This window comes from Lissotriton vulgaris, chromosome 10 (genome assembly GCF_964263255.1).
Source record: "Lissotriton vulgaris chromosome 10, aLisVul1.2, whole genome shotgun sequence".
Classification (NCBI taxonomy): Eukaryota; Metazoa; Chordata; class Amphibia; order Caudata; family Salamandridae; genus Lissotriton; species Lissotriton vulgaris.
In genome coordinates, this window is record NC_141698.1 from 863,829,166 (window position 1) to 863,847,098 (window position 17,933).

A 17,933-nucleotide genomic window follows, 5' to 3' on the forward strand; every position below is an offset into this window, starting at 1 on the left:
TTTTCTCACATTTGAAAACAATGTACTTTGCATCCTTACGGCAACTTCAAGGCGAATGTTGTGTGTGCTGCATGAATCTCTGAAAGATTCCTCATCTTAAGTTTCTACAAAGGCTTTACAGAATAATGGCCTTATTACTACACACGATTCTTTACCTCCAGCCCTTCCCTGCGTTCACTTAAAATGGACCTAGCTATAATTTAGTCGCATGAAAGAATACTTGTGAAAAATTTAATTACTAATTCGACAAATGGAAAAAGGGCAGAAAACCTACATCCTTTTCCTTTTTACAATTTTTCTTTTTTTTTAAATGCATGCTTTTCCTTTTTACAATTTCCCTCTTTGTCTGCATGCCACTTCAAGGTACATTCGATGAAAATACTACCTTCAAGGATATCAACAAAATGAATGATGGGAAGGCTCAAAATATTAATTGCACATTTTTTCCTAGGTTTTTGCCGCAACTAGAATCACACATTTTGCAATAATTACCACATCCCACAGAATTCTCCCCAGGCATATTTCAGCTGATCAAACCTTTTGAAATTTAACAGTGGTAAATGCCCAGTAAATACTACTTCATGTGGATTTTTATGGGGAAAATCATGTCTTAAAGGGTCAATCTTGTACTAGACGATCAATCAATCAATCAGGAGAATTGTAAGTGCTCTACTCAGCCATGAGCTTCTCAATGCATTGAGGGGGAGAGGGGGGGGGGGTGTGGTCCGCAGAACTATTTAGCCGAAGAGCCAGGTCTTGAGGGTCTTCCTGAAGGTGTTCATGGAGGGGGTGCCTGATGTCTGCCAGTTCCAGACAATTGTTATTGCATCTGTTAAATTCTGATCGACTGGTTATCAGATGTTAATTGATATTGCATCTGTTAAATTCTGATTGACTGGTTATCAGATGTTAACAAGGGCAATATTTATCACATCCTAGGTCTGCTAAATTATGCTATATTTGTTAGATCATGACCAAACACATAGGGATTGTACTGATAGTGCAACCCAGCTCATTTTCTCCCTCACCAATGAACCCATCACCAGGCACTCTTTCCAGGAAGGAGTGAAGGATGTCACATCCTGGATGAGCAGAAGCTGCCTGAAGCTCATCTCGGAGAAAATGGAAGTCCTCATCCTTGCTTCCACCCCCGCAGCGTGGGATGAAACCTGGTGGCCTCCCACCCTCAGAAACCCTCCCATTCCCATGGCCCACGCCCGCAACCTCTGTGTCATGCTTGACTCCTCTGTCACTATGAACCGACAGATCGACGCCTTATCCTCCATATGCTTCAACACCCTCTGCATACTCCGCAAGACCTTCAAATGGATCCCCCTCCGAATCCAGGAAAACCATCACCCACGCACTCATCACCAGCAGACTGGACAATGGAAACCCCCTCTAGGCAGGAATCAATAAATCTCTCCTTCACATACTCCAGACCATCCAGAACGCCGCAGTCAGGCTCGTCCTCAGCATTCAACAGCACAACCACATCACCCAGCACCTCCGAGACCTCCCCTGGGTGCCTGTCAAAAAAAGAGTGACCTTCAAGCTGTTCACACATATCAACAAAGCCCTCCACAACACCAGACCCCAATACCTCAATGAAAGACTCTCCTTCCACGCCCCAAAGAGAAATCTCCGCTCCACTGACCTAGCCCTGGCTGAAATCCCCCGCATCCACAGAGCCAGAACGGGAGGTAGATCCTTCTCCTAATATGAAAGGGGTGCACCTGTCCAGATGATTATGTGCAAGTCTTGGTGCACCCATGAAATAGAATTAACCATTTTAGGCCTGTAAGATTTATTAGTTGGGTGGATACAGTGCCCAATTTTTGCTGGAGGTTGCCAGTGAGACCCACCTGCTCTCATTTTTAAGGACCACCATTTAAATTCCCTAATCAAACATTTACGGAAACCGAGAGATGGAAAAACTTACAAAGCAGAGAGAAGGAGGAAGATAAAAACAGGCAGCCATCAGAAACGGAGAAAGCAGAAATCTGCAAGAGTGAGGTAAAGGCCCAGGGAACGTCTGGTAGTGGATTAAAGAGGCACAAGGTGGAATAAAGACTGCACAGCAGTCTACATGACATTTTTTTTTATTTAGAGTTTTATATAGCGCAAACTAGACCCGAAGATATCAGGTATCAGAGCACACGGGGAGAATGAGTGATTTAAGTAATTGCACCGGCCATGGGCTTCTGAGCAGAGCTTTATACACCTTTACTCATTCTTTACCGAATTAAGCACTGGGTGGATAGCAGTGCACCATAAGTAATAAAGTCACAAGCTTTTTAGGTCGAGGCAAAGGTTTCAGTAACTTAAACCTGAACACATCCCCTAGCAGCGATCATACAGATGACACTGCTTAATTTAGAGAAAATGTGTAAAGGATTTAAAAGTAGGAAATCAGTTTTGAAATGTTGAATAAAGGACACAGTAACAAAAAAAATCCAATTTATAAAAACGGTGTATTGCTAAATACACAAGATGACATAAAACAAAAAAAATCTAATAAGGCCAAAAGAGCCTAGAAAAAATGTAGCCCCAATGAATAATCACTGATCGCGAGGGCAGGATCCTAGAAGTGATTCCATGCCCAACGCGATGGCGGGAGTAGACTTTTATTAATATATAGAAGCATATGTGAGCTTTATGTCACAGCTCATATGTCCCTTTTCTGCGATATAAATAGTCTAAATGCAAATAAATCTAGAAAGTGCAAACACTACTTATGGACAACCAGTGGAAGTACATATTTATTAAAAGTAATAGGTGAAAAATACATGATTGGTAAACAGACATACATTTAAAGCAACCCAGTTGATTACTACACAACAAGTCCTCAACACTATATATCTTTAATCACACAATCACAATACAGAAAAAAACTAGCCACATGTGATGGACCACGCCTAGAATAAACTGTCAAAATGGCTCAGTGAGTTATGTGCCCAGTAAGTTTTTCTCTATATGAACTCAGAATATAAATTCAAATCCCAGAAGGGCCAATTAAGTCTTTCATCCGATTTACGTTGCGAAATTGAGCAGCATTACATTTAGTAATTGGAACATTTATAGTTTTTAGTGACTAGAAGGAACACAAACTGCGATATTAAGCACATTATGCTGATTATGTAAGCAGAGCTTGCATGTGGACTGCATCAAGCACTGCACACTGTGAAGATGCCACGGCACGACATATGTGATCAGTGCACGGAAATACAACTACACCTGGTTCACCTAATAATCAGTAATGAAGGTGGAAGTCTCACCAAAGAAACACATTCAAACAAAGAAACAAATCTACAAAAAGTCACTTACAGACAATGAATAATAAAGTACCATCTAGCATAAAAGACCTCACAACGAAATCCATCACCACCCCCTTTTGTACCGCTTTTGGCTGCCATAAGTGTGGCAGGGTATGCTCAGACGTGAGTCCCTTGCTCACTTTGCCACTGGATTCAAGCAAGCCGGGCTGAAGACGGCTGGAATGCCAGAAACCGGTCCTCGGAAGCTTGGTTCTGGTCCAGGGAAAACATGGCTTGGCAGTTTGGGCTGGACTGTTCCCATGAGGCACAGGGTCAGACTGATTTGCATATAGCCATGTCTGAACTGGGGTGGCAGAGTGGGCTAAAGAACGGTGATGGATTAAACCCAGATCTTTTGACTGGGTGTGAGTGTTTGATTGATTCAGATGCTCCGTCCATCACCACCCCCTTTTGTACCGCATTTAGCCGCCATAAGTGTGGCAGGGTATGCTCAGACGTGAGTCCCTTGCTCACTTTGCCACTGGATTCAAGCAAGCCGGGCTGAAGACGGCTGGAATGCCAGAAACCGGTCGCTGGAAGCTTGTTTCCGGTCCAGGGAAGACATGGCTTGGCAGTTTGGGCTGGACTGTTCCCATGAGGCACAGGGTCAGACTGATTTGCATATAGCCATGACTGAACTGGGGTGGCAGAGTGGGCTAAAGAACGGTGATGGATTAAACCCAGATCTTTTGACTAGGTGTGAGTGTTTGATTGATTCAGATGCTCCGTCCATCACCACCCCCTTTTGTACCGCTTTTGGCCTCCATAAGTGTGGCAGGGTATGCTCAGACGTGAGTCCCTTGCTCACTTTGCCACTGGATTCAAGCAAGCCGGGCTGAAGACCGCTGGAATACCAGAAACCGGTCCTCGGAAGCTTGTTTCCGGTCCAGGGAAGACATGGCTTGGCAGTTTGGGCTGGACTGTTCCCATGAGGCACAGGGTCAGACTGATTTGCATATAGCCATGTGTGAACTGGGGTGGCAGAGTGGACTAAAAAAACGGTGATGGAATAAACCCAGATCTTTTGACTGGGGCTGAGTGTTTGATTGATTCAGATGCTACGTCCATCACCACCCCCTTTTGTACCGCTTTTGGCTGCCATGAGTGTGGAAGGGTATGCTCAGACGTGAGTCCCTTGCTCACTTTGCCACTGGATTCAAGGAAGCCGGGCTGAAGACGGCTGGAATGCCAGAAACCGGTCCTCGGTAGCTTGTTTCCGGTCCAGGGAAGGTATGGCTTGGCAGTTTGGGCTGGACTGTTCCCATGAGGCACAGGGTCAGACTGATTTGCATATAGCCATGTCTGAACAAGGGTGGCAGAGTGGGCAAAAGAACGGTGATGGATTAAACCCAGATCTTTTGACTGGGTTGAGTGTTTTATTGATTCAGATGCTCCGTCCATCACCACCCCCTTTTGTACCGTAAGTAATTTCACCGGCCATGGGCTTCTGAGCAGAGCTTTATACACCTTTACTCATTCTTTACCGAATTAAGCACTGGGTGGATAGCAGTGCACCATAAGTAATAAAGTCACAAGCCTTTTAGGTCGAGGCAAGGGTTTCAGTAACTTAAACCTGAACACATCCCCTAGCAGCGATCATACAGATGAGACTGCTTAATTTAGAGAAAATGTGTAAAGGATTTAAAAATAGGAAATCAGTTTTAAAATGTTGAATAAAGGACACAGTAACAAAAAAAATCCAATTTATAAAAACGGTGTATTGCTAAATACACAAGATGACATAAAACAAAAAAAAATCTAATAGGGCCAAAAGAGCCTAGAAAAAATGTAGCCCCAATGAATAATCACTGATCGTGAGGGCTGGATCCTAGAAGTGATTCCATGCCCACCGCGATGGCGGGAGTGGACTTTTATTAATAAAGAGAAGCATATGTGAGCTTTATGTCACAGCTCATATGTCCCTTTTCTGCGATATAAATAGTCTAAATGCAAATAAATCTAGAAAGTGCAAACACTACTTATGGACAACCAGTGGAAGTACATATTTAATAAAAGTAATAGGTAAAAAATACATGATTGGTAAACAGACATACATTTAAAGCAACCCAGTTGATTACTACACAACAAGTCCTCAACACTATATACCTTTAATCACACAATCACAATACAGAAAGAAACTAGCCACATGTGATGGACCACGCCTAGAATAAACTGTCAAAATGGCTCAGTGAGTTATGTGCCCAGTAAGTTTTTCTCTATATGAACTCAGAATATAAATTCAAATCCCAGAAAGGCCAATTAAGTCTTTCATCCGATTTACATTGCGAAATTGAGCAGCCTTACATTTAGTCATTGTAACAATTATAGTTTTTAGTGACTAGAAGGAACACAAAATGCGATATTACGGACATTATGCTGATTATGTAAGCAGAGCTTGCATGTGGACTGCATCCAGCACTGCACACTGTGAAGATGCCACAGCATGGACATATGTGATCAGTGCACGGAAATACAACTACACCTGGTTCACCTAATAATCAGTAACGAAGGTAGAAGTCTCACCAGAGAAACACATTCAAACAAAGAAAAAATCTACAAAAAGTCACTTACAGAAAATGAATAATAAAGTACCATCTAGCATAAAAGACCTCACAACGAAACCTCCACAAAAAAGAAATGAGAGTTTGTGTCTTTTGAGATGAAATATTTATGTACACTCAGCTTGCCGCGTCTTCACTCTAGAGTGTTATCAGAGTTATACCTGTCACATCTTGTTGTAAGTCAGAGCGACACATTGTCAACTTAGTACCAACCTAAAATAGAATACAGCCTGTGCAAAACATTTCAATTAATACATGCTTGGAAAGCATCTTTGCTGTCGGTCCATTCCTCACAAAGAAGATTTTGACTGCACCCCAAAGGAAACTGTGACCCACCGAAAGTACATGCGCACTCCATAATATAGTTGACAAACAATGGACATCTATTTCTCATAGCATATCCTGGTAATTTTGCTATGTTGCTGGCATAGTGAATACAAATTTAGTAACTAGACGCGAGGAAGCACACACACAGCCACTTTGTCCTACTAGGTCAGTGTAATCTCGCACACCTGCGGTCGTTACTGACATGGTGGCTGGCATCCAGCAATAGATGTGCCACCTGAGAAGAATACAGAAGAACCACAAATTCAAATATTATGCACCATTACCTCCTTAACAGCTAGGGCTTTTCCCCTCCCTGTGCTGAGCTTTTTGTTTACCTATTTAAGGTAGTTCTCGCGTACGGCTCCATAACGTTTTTTCCATATAAGGTATCCTTGCCAAATGTGCATCCCTATTTTCCAACATTCTGGGTATTCTAAAGGTATACAGTATTTGTGGATTCCCTGGGAGGGGACCGAATAAATGGCCAACATTTTTCTAAATGTTTATTTTTTGGGGGAAAATAAGAAAATAGGGCCCCTGGAGTTTTGGCCCCCAAGGACTGCGGTGGTTGCAGGGCCTTTGCTACAATACTGGAGTGTGTGGGTGACAGTTTTGCATGTGCTGGTCAGGAGCCATTTGAAGATTTTCATCAGCATCTTCAGGTTGAGGAAGCATGAGGCTATCACAGTTTTGTCCTGGACGGTCAAGTTGAGCTTTCTGTCGATGATGATCTCAAAGTTCTTGGAGTGGGAGGTGGAGTTGGTGGCGGGTCCTAGTCCAAATGGCCACCAGGTGAAGACCATTATGATGGATTCTTTCAGAATATCACAACCTCTGTCATGTTGGTGTTGAGTTTGAAGCAGTTGGTCCTCAATCAATCAGGGACTTCTCAATGCAGTCAGTGACTTTTTCCACGTGTTGGGAGACTTGTCCAGAAAGAAGATTATGGTCTGGGTGTCATAAACATATGAGAGGATGTTGATGACGTGGGAGCAGATGATACAAGCACAAGGGGTCATAAATGCGTTAAAAAGGGTTGAGGATCCTTGCGGTACTCTACAGATGATGTTGCAGGTGTCCGAGGCATAGGGGGCTCGGCAGACTGACTTAAAGGAAAAAAGGAAGGACCGCACTCACGTTTTGAGAAACAGTCAGTTGTCATGCTGAATTTAGAAATGTAAAGAAAGTTTTTTGAGGTAGCACGCAAGACTATAGAAAAAAACCAACATTATTTGCACCTGTTTATTATACCTGGCAGGCATCTTTTACCATGTTTCCCGTGTTTTTTTGTCTTCTGTTTTTGATGGTGTGCTGGGCTTTGTTTTTGCTGGTTTAGTGTTTCTGAACACTTTTTCAATGATCTTCAGTGCTAAAGTTCAAGTGCTCCTACTGTAAATAGTGTTATGAATTATGTCAATATTTGGTATATTTGATGTACCAGTAAGTCCCTGGTACAGTTCATTGTGTGTGCCCAAGACCTGTCAATCAAATACTACAAGTGGGCCTGCAGCACTGATTGTGCCTCCCGCACAAGTACCCTTTCAAAGGTGAACTCAAAGACTTTCTGCCTAAAAATTCAAAAGGAAAAGTAGTATAAATATTGAGGCCATGAACCCCAGAACTTTAGAACTCATTTGTATTAAGAAACCTGCCAAGAAGAAGAGCTAGAGAAGCTGTGAGGAGGGATGGCTACTTTGCTGTATGCTTTGCTGTGTTGGCCTTCAAAGGCTGCTTCTGTCTAGGGCAGTGAAAGCACTGGACTGGACTTTTTGCTTGAGGTAGAGCTTGCCCACTGTTCGAGAAGAGTCAGGAACAGCAAGACTTCAAGTTCATCTGCTACCAGCACTGGGAACTGTGTGTTTGGTACTGCCACAGAAGAAAAAGCAACCCAATGCTATTGACAATGCCACAGCCGGGTCAGTGACCTGTTAGCACTGCAGAAACTACTGCCCCACTCCGTACCGCAATCCTGGTCTCACCGACGATGATACCCAATGCCGCCACTGAGTTCCTAGTTGCACTGTGACCTGAAAGCCCCACACTTTGCACCGCTTCACATCACACTGCCTCCCTGGTATACCTGACGTTGACGCTCCATGCCAACATTTGCGCCACTGCCTTTACTGTGGCCTGGGGGCACCTTTCAAAATTTACTCAATGCACTGCCCCATCCGACACCGCAGCCTTGGTCCACTGATGCTTGCGCCATTGACTCCAGATTATCTACAGATGACAGTGTTTGAGCAGTGATGATGACAGTGCTTGAGCAGTGATGATGCTGCTGCTTTTACAGTGACCTGCCAGCACAGTGACAATCACTGCCCGACCTCACATTGCAGCCCTGGTCTCACCGCCACCATGCCGCTACCTGCACCGTGACCTGAGGGTACCACACGCTGCACTGCTGCCCTTCACACCACAGCCCCGATGCCTATGAAGCTGGCCCTCCTGACTTAAACCTCACAGAGTGTGATCTAGATCTGGTGTGACTTCAAGAGCCAACAACTCCTGCACCAAGTTCACAGCTGACACCTGCCGACACCGCACTTTCAGATGCCATTGCAAGATCCATGATGAGCTGCGTTTCCAAGGTACTGTTTGCGGGTCTTCCTGACACCATAGCTGGCCTGTGATGCCATGGCCGGCCCAAACTGTTGGATTTGTTTTTCACTATGCTGTGATAGCCCTAGATGGAGCTATCAACTTCAAGGAAGTGTATTTTAAATCTAGTTTTGCAATATTAGTATTTTGATTGCAGTATGTTGGATTTTTATCGTTTTATTCTTGTCTCATTCAGATAAATATTAGCTATTTTTCTACAACTGGTGTGGTGTTCTTTGGTAGTGTTTTCACTGTATTACTGTGTGTTATGTGCAAATGCTTTACACATTGCCTCTGAAGTAAGCCTGACTATTGTTGCCAAGTTACCAGGGGGTGAGCAGGGGTTAATTTAGAAGTGTAATCCCCTTACCCTGACTAGAAGGAAGGGTCCCTACTTGGACAGGGTACAAACTTGCCAACCAGAGATCCCCATTTCTAACAGTGCTATATTAGGTACTTTTTGATAGACTCGAGCCCTTTTGTGCACTAAAAGGTCCTGTGGCACATCACTCCATGAAACAACTCAGTGCTTTCCTTATTCATTCTTGTTAAAGTAGTAAAATGCTTCAGACATTAACTTTCAACCATGCACTGTTCTTTCTTAAGGCGAACAGTGTGGCCACTGCTAGGCTGCCATCAGACCACTGTTTCAACAAGGAGGGCTGAGCACCTCAGCAATTAGAAGCATTAAGTAGCAGCTGGACATCGCAAAATCTTTAAGCTGTTCTCAAAGGAGCCAGTAACATCAGTATAACAGTGCCAACTGCAACAATGATAACGTGATGGAGGAAATTATTTCTTTCTTTAATCTCAGCCACTGACTATCGCTCATGGCCACATCCCAGTTTCTTTTCACCCACCATGCCACCTTAGTTTGGGCCAGCCATTTGCAAATCAGTCTTGACTCTGCTTCAATAGGACCATGCCAGCCCAAACCATCAGGCCAGGTCAACCCTGAACTGGAACACAGGCACCCAAAGCCTATTTGATACTGATTAAGTCTCGGTTTCGGTTCAAAAACTTTATTCGATTTAAACAATGAATCATAAAAGTATACATTTTAAATTACAAAACATGGTTACAATTTTAAAATGAACCATCTATAATTTACACATTAAGAAGATTAAAACATAAGTTGATACATTCCACAGATCATTTGTCAGGATAAAGACATACCGACGATAGGACCCATACTAATCACCCTAAGTCAGCAAGTATTATTACACACAATAATTATAATTGAGTGGCCATCATACAGCAACAAGTAAATACAGGTTCCCACAACAATGTAAAGGTCTAAGGCCAAATTAGCCATACCGTTTCCTAATCTGGAGTGACACTCGTATAAAGTTTAACATGGCGCAACATACTCCAGAAGATGATAGCGATAACAAGTAGTCATAACCTTCTTTATAATTACATGGTTGCCGCCCCTTCAGGATGGGCTTGATAAATCTGGTCCTTGGTTCCTGATATAAAGAACAAAAGAGGACAACATGTATGGTACTCTGACTAACTCTGTTATTGCAGGGGCAAGGGGGCAGCCTCTCACACCAACCCCCTTGTTTAGGAAAGGCGAAAAGAAAGTGAAGAATGTTTAGTCTAAACCTTGTGAGATAAAACCGCCGTTACACATGGGTTGTAAAAGTTAAATAAAACTGGTGCTGTAGTTTATCCGCACAACCTGTTGGCCTAACCGAAAATAGTGTGTTTAAGGATTTCCGGTAACTTGTTTTAATTTGGGCTTTAATGTCTCCCTGGATATTTTCAGGATTGTCATAAACATGACCCAAACCTATTTTATGTAACATATCACTGACATATGACAACCAAGGGATCTGCTTTGCATTATCAAGACTCTTACAGTCTTGGAGAATATCTCTGGAAAGCTGGAGGTCCTCAGATAGCCATATTTTACCCCATAGTAATAAAGGCGAGAGAAAAATGATATCAGTCACATAACTCATTCCCATTTCATCATGGCAGAAACTATTTGATGAACCCGATGGAATTGATAATACGCGCTTTAAAATTTTTTTTTCCATGACCTGTATCGTGGCAGGGCTTTCAGTCCCCCATACCCCTGCCCCATAAGTGGCCACAGATAGGCATTTAGATCTATACAGGGTTTTTAGGTGTGCCACCGGTTTTTGACCCAGCTTACCACAAAAGCGGAACAGGCCCTCTATGGATCGACTGGCACTCTGAACTCGAGCCTTCATTAATTGGGCCCAGCTCAGTTTGTTATTAAAGAGATTTCCCAGGTAATAAAAGTTGTCTACCTTTTCAATGGTAAAGTTATTTACAATGAACTTCCTGGATTTTGACCCTTTCGGACCACAGACCATTGCGAAAGATTTTGCAAAATTTACCTTCAGATCCAGGTCCAGCATGAAGGTATTAAAGGCATCAAGACAAATCTGCATACTATTTCCTGTAAGGGTCATTAGCACCGTGTCGTCAGCATAAGAAAGCATGGGGATACTCCTACTATTTACCTTTGGAAAGTCACAGCAGTGATCCAACAAGTACTTCTCCAGGCCGTTTGTATATACTAGGAACAAGAAAGGCGCTAAAATGCAACCTTGTCGCACACCCTCGGTTGAGGGAATAGATTTTGTTTTTCCCCCCCCTGGTCCGAACCTTATAGCCACAGTTGTTGCTGCATGCAATCTGCGGAGCAATGTAAGTAAGGGTTCCTCAAAACCCATGTCATCCATCATTTGCCACAGCTTGCTTCTACAAACAGTGTCAAAAGCACTTGACAAGTCCATGAAGGCAAGGTGGATGGAGGAATTCTTTGCCTTCATGTACTTGCCTATAATTAGTGCCAAATTCAGACACTGTTCAACCGTCCCCTTTCCTCTTCTGAATCCGTATTGGTGTCGTAATTTGACAATGGCCGGGTTAGCGCTTAGCTTTGCTACACGTTATTTCCCTTAACTTGGCCTTATTCGAAAATGCCATTTTGTATGTTACGGCGGCCATTTTAGGGAATGAGCGGCCTCGTGGTCAGCATGCCCTTTAGTCCTTTGTCCGTGCCGCTGACCACTCGAGTTTGCCCAGCAACAGGCTATTTTTAGTAACGGTCAATCCTGTACATGCGCAGTTCCCGCTGACCAGTCACCCCTCAGGAATGTTCAGCCAAAACTGACCAGTGGAGTTGTAACCCCTCCCATGAGTTGGCTGTGCTCCAAAAATGACCATATATGTACCTAAACTTTGTAACCTTGTACCGCCTACCTTTTTATTGCCTGTAAATTGTATAAAAGAAGGACTCGCACCAACGTTCGGTGTGATACTTCTTGCATTGCCGAAGGGTGCTGTAGGAATGTACCACCACCCCATGGGGTCTTAATAAACTTGTCTTTTGTACTTTTCAGTTTCCGTGCCAACAGTTCTTTTGGTGTAAGTGGGTATTTCTGCGGAGCGTGTAGGCCTTGGGAACCCAATACCACATTGGGAGTTCCCAATAAGGCCCACAGAGTCTGCCCATGTTTCCAGTCTGGCCAGGATAACCCTTCCCAACAATTTGCCTGATGCATCGATTAATGATATAGGGCGATAGCATAGGGGATCATACCTATCACACTTCTTAAAAATCGGCACCACCACTGCCTCCTTCCATGAAGCAGGGATACGGCCAATAACAGCTGCCCTAAACACATTCAGTAACAATGGTGCCCATACATCAATATTATGCCTAAAAAAGTCCAGAGGCACAGCATCAGGACCAGGAGCTTTTAATAGTATACCTTTCCTCAAGGCCTCCTCCACCTCTTGCAATGTAAGCGAGGAACTTAGAGACAAAGCTGTGGATGAGGCCACCAAATCCCTAGTGTCTTCCAGCAAGCCCAGAGGTGATATTGCATTTGGGTTAAAGATTTTTCCAAAATGGGCTTCCCACGATTCACCAGTAATCTGCATCACTATATTATCTTTACCATCGCTCGTAAAAAGGGGACGATTTACTACTTCCCAGAAAAGCCTACTATCTTTTAGCTCTGAGGACTTCTCTAGATCTTCCCAAGCAAGGTTTTTTAAATCCTGCTTCCTTTTTCTAATAGCCTCTTTATAGGCCATTCTAGTCGTTCTTACCAACTCTTTATTCCTTGGTTTTTGTTGTACGGCCATTTTTAGGGATTTGTGCGATGCAGAGCACACGGCATCAAACCATCTAAAACCCTTTGATTTGTTTTTCCCAATTGGTTTTTTAAGATGCTCAGCCACATGCCCACATAAAATTTCGAAATTCCTAATGACCTTTTCAGGATCGGATGTTGGCGATAAACATGACTCAATTTCAGAGCTATGGGCGTTTAAGATCTCTGCCTCTAGGCCTACAGCATCTATTTCCCCCCACTTCAAGATGACACCTTGGTTCCTGTTATATTTTATGGGTTGCTCCCAAACTGGTGTTTTATGGTAACAGGACAACACAAAGATAAAATTAGGGGGTTGTGATCACTTGCAGCGTTTGCAATTACCTCAAGCTTGTCAACATAATGGAAGTAGCTACTAGACACAATGGCAAAATCAATGACACTCATCGAACCTCTAGTTCCCTGAAAGGTTGGTATTGGTGATAAATTAGGGGCAACCCAAGGCTCCACTATGCATAGATCATTTAAAATAATGATGTTATTTAGTGCGTCCCCCTGGGGTGTGTGCTTAAAGTGTATCAGGGGTTGTTAATTTAGATCCTCCAAACCACACACATTTGAGCCACCAAATTTACACAGCGAACAGTTGAAATCACCAACCCAAATGACGAATAATAGAGGCCGGTCACTGCGTGCCTTACATATTGCTTCCTCCAGGCTCATATTATGGATATCTCATTATCATCAAAGACATTGTGATACCAGTTGATCAGTAACAGCGGCTCAGGGAACAGATTTTCCAACAAAAGCAATTGGTACCATGGGGTATCCACTATCTTAGAAGTTACCAAATTCTTTAATTTAAGGGAAATTGCTGTCATTATCCCACCCTTTGCCCTCCCTGCTGGTGATGGCATCGCCAGAACATTAAACGGTTGACAGCCATCAATGTCCTGGGCCGTTCGGCTCCATGTCTCCTGAAAACACAGGATATCATGGCCACCCACATAATCCAACCAAGCCTCATCCTCTAGTCTACCAGCAAGACCTGCGATATTCCATGAGATTAGGCACAGCCTTGGTTCCCCTAAATTGTCACCCACAAGTTCTGGTCGAGTTGCCAAATCTTGTCCGGGGGCAGATAAATTCTGCTCACATTCTGAAATAATAAGAACCTCTGGCTCTAATGGGTTAATAATCTGTGCTTCACAGGCTGAGACATCCTCCACAAAGGTATCCTTCCATCTTTCACCCTCATTCTCCCTCAAGCTCAACTCTCCTATGAGGGATACATTTTCCTTTTGGCTGACTGATGGTCAATCTAACCCCTCCATTCCCACTAGTGGATCAAAACGGTTTCTTAGGGGAATATTATTACTTGGCATCCAGCCTAGATATTCCTCTCCCTGAAATCTCCTTCTTGGGTAATTGATAGGGTAGTTGCAAAAAATTATTACTTGGCGGCCCCCTAAAGCATCCATCACCCTGGTACCTCATTCCAGGGTGATTTTTGGCCGGCCGTGCAACAACATTACTCTGTGTCCACCCAGGATGTCTTTCACTCTGTAATCTTAACCCAGAATAATTATGACATAGATTAGGGGGAACATGATTTAGGTTTGGGTAAAAGTATTCCAAACCTATACATTGGATATCCCCCAGTCTGCCAAACCTTGGTTTTAAGCAAATCAAGTCTTTTACCCAACTGTCCCTAAAATTAATAAGGATACAATCCCCCTCTAGATCTTTCTCACTTGGCCCCACCCAGGGGACCCTTCGCACACTTAGTATTTGTGTTTTAGAAGCAGGGGGAAGTGGCCTAATGTTATTTAGCCAGAATGTTACTTTATTTATAAGGTCCTGATTTGATTCCGGTTTGTTTGGCGCAACTACTGGGACTCCTGTCAGGATTACCATAAAAGGGGCAGAGTCAGGGGGTAGGTTTACACAAACTGGTTTATTTAGAGGAGCTATTTCACTAGGAACAATCGCTCCCCGCGATGGAGTTGGTTTGGGCCCAGAAGTGACTGCCTGCTTAGATGTAGTTGACTTAGATGTTGATGCTATGGCTGCTACAGTCTTAGACTGAGAACCCACAGTAGCCGCCAATGTAGGTTTAGTCAAAACTGTTTGTACGGGGACTTCCTGGGGGTCCGCAATTACAGGGGTTTGGGGCGCTTTACTTTGAATTTTCTGACCCCCCTTCTTTGTTGTAATACGATTACCCAAAGTCTCAAGAGGTTTACTCTTATTAGCCAATGTTTCAAGAGAGTGAGTATTAACTGATATAAGATGTTCTAATTGATCCAGTTTTAGGTTAACAATGTGCGTTCTCTCTACAAGGGGCATCAGAAGGCTTTTTACCAGCTTCTCAATATTTACCAATAGTTCTTCATTATTATTTGGCCAGGAAAGGGTTGCATGTCCAACATCCCCAGGAGGAATTCCCTGTTGTCTAGCTGAGTTTGCTAAAACTCTTAATGCAGTCGTCTTTGCTGATTTAGCTCTGCTTCCCTTATTATGACCCCCCCCTCTTTTCCGTTTACTAGTTTTTACAACTACTGGGTCAGAGTCCAGAACCTGGGGTTGCGAAGGAATAGGCCCTGTGGCACTCAAATTACAATGTTGGGTACTATCCCCCGTGGTACTTGATGATATACGGCCTTCATTTGGACAATCCACTATATCACCCTTAGGGGTTGGTTGGGAATCAGGAATTACTACAAGAATTGGACTGGCTTCCAAGTCATTGGCTATGCTCTTTTCGGGAGTAGTTGGAAAGCCAATCTGTCCCAAGGAAGAACGTTTCCCTGTTACTAAGTCTAGTGACAAACGCTTTTCTGTAAGGGCAATTTCTTTTTCCAATATCCCTGTTGCCCGAATAAGAAAGTCATCTAAAGTTCCAGTTGCTTTAACACTACTCGTCTTTACTGTTACCTGCCTACCCTTCCCTGATCGTAAGGACATCATATAAGGTTAAGAAGTACAGTTTATAAAATTAAGACAAAGCGATAGGTCTAAACCTAAACAAAATAGCCAAAATAAATACCTAATAACAATAATTAAAACGGGTACTTTGAGTCCTCGAGTCCACGAAGAAAGAGAATGGGCCCGGCCCGTCCTTGTTCGCCCCTGGACGGCCTTAGACACCCGCCCTTTGCCCGGGCTTCGCCCCGGGCGCTTCAGCGCAGCGGTACTTGGGATCAGTAATGAAGGAGAGGTAAGGCGAGGGGCGGGGCAGGCAGGGAGAGCGACCCAGGTGTTGCGGGTCTCGACCTCACGCAGGGACTCCTGGTACTTCGAGTCCCTGCGGGTCAGCTCGTAGCCCTGCGGTTCCCCACACACACCAGATCCAGGGCACTGGAGATTTGGACGTTCACCGCACCAAACGACGAAGCGGGACCTGCGCAGCGGGTCCGGCGAGGTGCTAATTGCAATCCGGCGAAATCCCAGCTCTAGGACAAGGGCAGGCTCAGTCCGTGAGTCCCAAACGGCATACAAGAAGATCCCAGTGATAAGGGTAACAGCAGGTTCTTATTTGCTGAGGCAGGGCGGGGCAGGCAGGGAGAGCGACCCAGGTGTTGCGGGTCTCGACCTCACGCAGGGACTCTTGGTACTTCGAGTCCCTGCAGGTCAGCTCGCAGCCCTGCGGTTCCCCACACACACGCTCTCTAGCACCAGTGTCCAGGGACTTCAGATTTGGACATTCACCGCACCAAACGACGAGGTGCTAATTGCAATCCGGCGAAATCCCAGCTCTAGGACAAGGGCAGGCTCAGTCCGTGAGTCCCAAACGGCATACAAGAAGATCCCAGCGATAAGGGTAACAAAAGGTTCTTATTTGCTGAGGCGGGGGCGGGGCAGGCAGGGAGAGCGACCCAGGTGTTGCGGGTCTCGACCTCATGCAGGGACTCCTGGTACTTCGAGTCCCTGCGGGTCAGCTCGCAGCCCTGCGGTTCCCCACACACACGCTCTCTAGCACCAGAGTCCAGGGCACTTCAGATTTGGACATTCACCGCACCAAACGACGAAGCGGGACCCGCGCAGCGGGTCCGGCTAAGTGCTAATTGCAATCCTGCGAAATCCCAGCTCTAGGACAAGGGCAGGCTCAGTCCGTGAGTCCCAAACGGCATACAAGAAGATCCCAGCGATAAGGGAAACAGCAGGTTCTTATTTGCTGAGGCGGGGGCGGGGCAGGCAGGGAAAGCGACCCAGGTGTTGCGGGTCTCGACCTCACGCAGGGACTCCTGGTACTTCGAGTCCCTGCGGGTCAGCTCGTAGCCCTGCGGTTCCCCACACACACCAGAGTCAAGGGACTGGAGATTTGGACGTTCACCGCACCAAACGACGAAGCGGGACCTGCGCAGCGGGTCCGGGGAGGTGCTAATTGCAATCCGGCGAAATTCCAGCTCTAGGACAAGGGCAGGCTCAGTCCGTGAGTCCCAAACGGCATACAAGAAGATCCCAGCGATAAGGGTAACAGCAGGTTCTTATTTGCTGAGGCGGGGGCGGGGCAGGCAGGGAGAGCGACCCAGGTGTTGCGGGTCTCGACCTCACGCAGGGACTCCTGGTACTTCGAGTCCCTGCGGGTCAGCTCGCAGCCCTGCGGTTCCCCACACACACGCTCTCTAGCACCAGAGTCCAGGGACTTCAGATTTGGACATTCACCGCACCAAACGACGAGGTGCTAATTGCAATCCGGCGAAATCCCAGCTCTAGGACATGGGCAGGCTCAGTCCGTGAGTCCCAAACGGCATACAAGAAGATCCCTGCGATAAGGGTAACAGCAGGTTCTTATTTGCTGAGGCGGGGGCGGGGCAGGCAGGGAGAGCGACCCAGGTGTTGCGGGTCTCGACCTCACGCAGGGACTCCTGGTACTTCGAGTCCCTGCGGGTCAGCTGGCAGCCCTGCGGTTCCCCACACACACGCTCTCTAGCACCAGAGTCCAGGGCACTTCAGATTTGGACGTTCACCGCACCAAACGACGAAGCGGGACCCGCGCAGCGGGTCCGGCTAAGTGCTAA